Source organism: Furipterus horrens, unplaced genomic scaffold, assembly GCF_987537825.1.
Source record: "Furipterus horrens unplaced genomic scaffold, mFurHor1.1.pri manual_scaffold_4, whole genome shotgun sequence".
NCBI lineage: Eukaryota > Metazoa > Chordata > Mammalia > Chiroptera > Furipteridae > Furipterus > Furipterus horrens.
In genome coordinates this window covers 178,247,195-178,253,514 of record NW_028327174.1, presented here as the reverse complement: position 1 = coordinate 178,253,514, position 6,320 = coordinate 178,247,195, and the positions used below count along the sequence as shown (strand labels likewise).

At 41.0% G+C, this 6,320-nt stretch overlaps 1 pseudogene; it reads left to right on the top strand.

Annotated features, from left to right (window-relative positions):
* The first annotated feature begins 206 nt into the window (after positions 1-206).
* On the top strand, positions 207-3,291 carry LOC150013459 (serine/threonine-protein phosphatase with EF-hands 1-like; annotated as a pseudogene).
* The last annotated feature ends 3,029 nt before the right edge of the window (positions 3,292-6,320 follow it).

Genomic DNA, 6,320 nt, shown 5'->3' with positions numbered 1-6,320 from the left:
TTAAGTTCTAGAGATCGGCTGTACAACGTAGTGCCCGTAGTTAAAAATACAGTGTCATACACTTAAAAAATTTTTAAAAGGGCACGTAACATGTGAAGTGTTCTTAGCACACACACAAAAAGTTGGGAAAGCATAAAGGCGGGCATTCTTCATACCGTCTTGGAATGAGAAGTTAAAGCTTTTCTAACCTACACAATCTAGAAGACATGGGCTGTGGTACTTCACCTTCAACAAAAAGTAAGAAATCTGAGAATGCCATGGGGTCGGCACTGATCATCCAGAACTGGTACCGAGATTACAGTGCTCAGGTGAAGACCAGACAACACTGTGCACTCAACATCTTCCAGTCCACTGAATATGCCAATGAACAAGGCCAACTGCAACTATCCAATTTCTCTCCCTTCATGCTGGGGAACTACATACATATACATGGTTCAAACTTAGCAAAAAGACTGTCTGGTTACAGCAACCCGGACAACAGGACAGACAGGACTATGTGGGGCTAATAGACACCTCCTACTTCTATAGCGGCCTTTGGCTGCAATTTCTGCTAACATTTACTTATACTGATTTACATACTGAGGCCTTCAAGAAACAGATACTTCATATTTATTATGTCTTAGAAATGCTATTTGAAACCAAGCAAGTCCTGAAGCAAATGCCAAAATTTGCTCACATAAAACCTTGTCCCTCCAGAATGCAGACTGATGCAACCACTATGAAAAATGGTGTGGAGGTTCCTCAAAAAATGTAATTGCCTTATAACCCAGTGACTCCACTCCTGGGACTATATCCGAAGAAACCTGAAACACTAATTCGAAAGGATACATGCATCCCTATGTTCACTGTAGCATAATTTACAACGGCAAAGATGTGGAAGTAGCCCAAGTGCCCATCAATAGATGAGTGGATAGAAAAAGAAGTGGTGCGTATACACAGTGGAATACTACTTGGCTGTAAAGAATAAAATCTTGCCTTTTGCAACAGCATTAATGAACCTAGAGGTTATTATTTATGCTAAGTAAAATAAGTCAAAGACAGACATGTGATTTCACTTATATGTGGAATCTAATGAACAAAATTTTTAAAAATAGAAACAGATCATAGATACAGAGAACAGACTGACAGTTGTCAGAGGGGAGTGAGGTTGGAAGCTGAGTGGAAACGGTGAAGGCACAAAAAGCGGTACAGAACAGCCACAGGGATGTAGAATATAGTCAGTAATATTGTGATAAATATGTATGGGGCCAGGTGGGTACTTGAAGCAGCACAGGGGGCGGGGGGGGCACTCTATAAAGTATATGATTTTCTAACCATGTTGCTACACATTTGAAAGTTAATAAATACTGAATGTAAATTTTATTTGAAAATTTTTTTAATTTAAAAAATTGTCCCTCCAAAGAGATAACAATATGTGGTGATTTGCATGGAAAACTAGAAGATATCTTTTTTTACCTTCTATAAGAATAGTCTCCTCTAAGGGGAAAAAAAACATTTGTTTTTAATGATGATTTTGTAGACTGAAGAAAAAATTTCAGAGATCCTAATAATCCTGTTTGTGAGTTTCCTTGTCTATCCTGGTGACCTGCACTTGAACAGAGAGAACCACGAAGATTTTCTATCCTCACTTGAGAACATCTTTTCATTGCTTTTTTAGAGAGGGAAGGAGAGAGAAATAGACAGAGAAACACCGATGTGAGAAACATCGACCGGTTGCCTCCCATAGCTGCATGGACTGGGGATCACACCTGCAACCTTTTGGTTATGGGATGACACTCCAAAAAACTGAGTCACACCAGCCAGGGCCCATGAAGATTTTTTGATAAACATGAGGTATGGCTTCACAAAAGAAGTCTTGCATAAATATAAGCTACATGGGGAAAAAATCTTACAAATCTTGAATATCAGAGTCCCAAGATTTGAATTTACTGTGCCGTTCAGAAAGAAACAAAACAAAATCTGCGCTGATGCCACCAATTCCAATAGATGGAGGCCATGTTACTGACTTGAAGAGCATAGAGCAGGTACGCCTCAGGGAATCCGAACAATTTAATTGGATCCCTTTCTGAACACTTAACAAAGCATGAGTGGGAATAGATTATCAATATTCTGTAGAGTGATCCCAGAGGCAAAAGAGGCTGTTATTCAAACACATGTGTCAAGGAGGGAGCTGCTATTTTGGACCAGATATTACCCCCAAGATCGTTAATAAATACCAGTTGAAGATTGCTCATTAGATCTCATGAATGAAAGCCTGAAGCATATGAAATATGCCATGATGGGAAGGTTATTACAACTTTTTCTGCTTCTAATTATGAAGAAAGCAGCAATCAAGGAGCTTACATCAGGCTGAGTTTTGGTATGACCCTTTGATTTTTCCTGTACTATGTAACTAAGGCAATGTGCTTAAGGCCTCTTATTAAAGAGTGAATACTATTAAAAGTAGTGCCATCAGGATATTAAAAGAAAGGATGATTTCATGAAAAACTGACCTTATTCATGCTTTCCAACTTCAAGACTGCAATAAATCAGGAAAACACTCTATGGGCCAATGGGCTTTTTCCATGTAGAATGTTTGGGGGCTGAACTTATCATGGAGATCCCTGAGTTCGCATGTGGTCACCACAGACAAAAATGTAGAATTGACTACATGTCCTGCTTCTGTCATGTCCACATTCAAAAACCTGTGAAAGAGGTTCAGTCAGCTCTCATTGAAACACTGTACAGATACTGATCTTACCTACAAATCATCTTTTCCTAAAATTATTTTTTTAATTTATTATTCTTCTATTACAGTTGTCCCACTTCTTTCCCCCGTTGCTCCCCTCACTGCCTAACACCTCTCCCAGTGAATCCCCTGCCCATTGTCCCTGTCCATGGGGCATTTATACTAGTTCCTTAACTAGACCCTTCCCCTTCTTTCTCCCCTTCTCCCCTCCCCCCTCCCCACTGGTCTCTGTCAGTCTGCTCCTTGTTTACATGCCTCTGGTTCAATTTTGCCCATTTGTTTGTGTTTTTCATTAGTTTCCTGTATTAGGTGATACCATATGGTATTTGTCTTTTGTTGCCTGGCTAATTTCGCTAAGCATAACTCTCTCCAGTTCCATCCATGTTGTCGCAACTGGTAGGATGTCATTGACTCTGATCATTCAGGTCTGATCTCCAAAGAAGAATTTCATTCCTTGTGGAAACTTTTCAATAGTTACTACCATGTTCATAATGATGATTTCCAAGTTGATGAGCTCACTGAAAGAATAGACAAACAAAGATGGAAGCATCAGCTTTCAATGAGTTTTTTAATTTAAAATGTTTGTACTATTTTTATTTTTGTCTCTGCTTATTTTTTAATTTTTACTTTTTAATTACTGTTTACTTTCAATATTATTTTTATTGGCTTCAGGTATATAGCATAGTCGTCGGCAGCCGTCCACCTCGAGAGACGATGGTGTAGCTTCTTAAGAGTCTATCTGCACCGCCGAGAATGGCTGTGCAGTCCGACTCGGGAGTGACACGGTATCTGTCTCCTCCCGTGTTGAATCGACATCTTGCGATGACGCTGGAGTGTCCTCTCCAGTGAAGCTGAAGCTACAGAGCCTGGGCAGGGTGATATGGAGGGTCTGCTGTTGCCCATGCAGCAGACCCCCCCTCTCTTCGCAGCTGAAGGGTCCAAGGGAAAGACGGAGTCAATACAGCTTGGCTTCAGGTGCGCCGCAGGAGTTGCCGGTGTTGACTACAATGTCAAACCGCCTTAGGGACTCCGGCTCCGGATTTTCTGTCGGGGTTTACTCCCTTAGCCTTTCCCCTGAAGAGGTATGCCGCAAGGCAGCGGAGGTTTTTTGGAATCAGAGTTTTCCTTCTCTGATGTGCCCTGATTGGAAGATCGAACCAGCGACACTTAGCTCGCAGGCCGACGCTCAATCCACTGAGCCAAACCAGCCAGGGCCCAAAACAGTTTTTAGTACAGTTGACAATATTTGCATACTTTCCAGCTGGGGCTACACTAGTGATTTTTAAAGAAAAGATTTCGCTGTCCTTTAGAGTTACCATAGAACCCCAATTATAAAGATCAGACATCCCAAGGTCCAGTCCACTTTTCTTCTAGTTAGCTTTCTGGGGATACTGTCTTCCAAGTCTTGAGTAGCACCTTATCTCCAGTCTCAAAGGAAGGTAGCGAACCTGTAGGGGAGAGATCTCTAATACAAGCAAGGTCATAAATCACAACTAAGGTCTGACTTAGACGTTGTACATAATTGTTTACCTTCACCCCATACGTGTCTCCCACCCCATTTATAGCCTGAAATGTTCACCTGTACACAATTTCATAAGGACTCAACTGAGTCCCATTTCGAGGAGCCACACTTATCCTGAGCAGAGCAATAGGTAAAGCTTGATACCAAAAGAGATGAATTTCTTGACACAGTTTGGCTACATTTTTCTTCAAGGTATGATTCATCTTCTCCATCTTCCCAGAACCTGATGTGGTCTCTATGCTGTGTAGAGTCTCTACTTGATTCCTAAAAATTTACTAACCTTCCATGTAATTTCTGAAACAATGTAACAGAACCTCTGGGCTGCTCTGATTGAAACAGAACCCACAGGCCGTTTAGTTAGGGGCCCGATTGCCTGCTGCCAGAATTACAACTCTCAGTACTAGAGTAGTGAAAAGAAAAAGAAATGCTTATTTAACAGTTAAATAGATTTAGATTATTTGCGGATTTCTGCTGTTGAGTCTTATGTTCTTTAAAATACCCACAAACACATAGTTCTGCCTCCCCCTACCAAACCAGGCCAGCCTTAGAAAAGTCGGAAACACCGTTTCCCCACTTCCTAGGCACAGTTCAGCTTTACCAGTAGCTGCCAGTCACTCAAATCTGATTGGGGAGGTCCTTTCTTGCTGCGGTGCCCTCCCGCTCTCAATGCAGAACCGCCTGGATTCTCAGCCTCCTTGTAAACTGCCTTCTTCCTGCAAACCGCGTGGATCTCCTCTCCTCAAAACCACATGGCGAGAGCCTCATAAAGCAACCTGAAGAGCCCTCTCAAAACCGCACGGAGAACTCAGCTTCTTTAATCTGCATGGAGAACCTAGCTTCTCAAAACCGCATAAAGAAGGCCCCTTCACCAAGCTGCATGGAGAGGGCGCAAGAGAGAGAGCAACCTGGAGAGCCCCCTCCTCCAAACCACATGGAGGGAGAGCATGAGAGCAAGCGAGAGCGAGCAAGAGAGTGAGAGAGATATATAGCATAGTAGTTAGATAATAACATACATTACATGGTGTTCCCTCCCAATATTTCCAGTACCCAACTGCCACCATCCATAGTTATCACACTATTACTGACTATATCCCCTATGGAATATTGTACTTTACCTCCCAGAGACTATTCTGTAACAAATCCGTACTTCTTAATCCCTACACCTTTCTCCCAGTTCCCTAACCCCCATCACTTTTGGCAACTACCAGCCTGCACTCTGTGTCTATGAATCTGTCTTAATTTTGTTTGTTCATTTATGTTGTTCTTTAGATTCCACATCTAAGTGAAATCATATGGTATTTGTCTTTGACCAACTTATTTCACTGAGCATAATACCCTCTAAGTCCATCCATGCTGTTGCAAATGGTAAGATTTCATTCTTTTTTATGGCTGAGTGATATTCAATTATATATATGTACCACTACTTTTTATTCACTTGCCTACTGAGGGACATTTGCGCTGCTTCCATATCTTGACTACTGTAAATAACTCTGCAATGAACACAGGGATACATATATTCTTTCAAATTAGTGTTTTGGGTTTCTTCAAATAAATCCACAGAAGTGGAATCACTGGGTCATAAGTTCCATCTTTAATTTCTTGAAGAAGCTCCACACTATTTCCCATAGAAGCTGCACCAAACTGCATTCCCACCAACAGGGCATGAGGGTCCCCTTCTCTCAACATACTTGCCAACACTTGTCATTTGTTGACCTGTTGATGATAACCATCCTGACAGGTGTGAGATAATGTCTCAAAGTGGTTTTAATTCACATTTATCTTATGATAGTGATGCTCAACACATATATTTATTGGTCATCTGTATGTCCTCTTTAGAGGTGTGTTTATTCAGGTCCTCTGTTCATTTTTTAACTGGACTGTTTGGGTTTTTATTAGTGAGTACATGAGTTCTTTATAAATTTTGGTTATTAACCCCTTATCAGATATATCACTGGTGAATATATTCACCCATTTAATAGTCTTTTAGTTTTGTTAATGGTTTTCTTTGCTGTGAAAAAACTTTTTAATTGGATGTAGTCCCATTTGTTTATTTCTTCTTTTGTTTCTCTT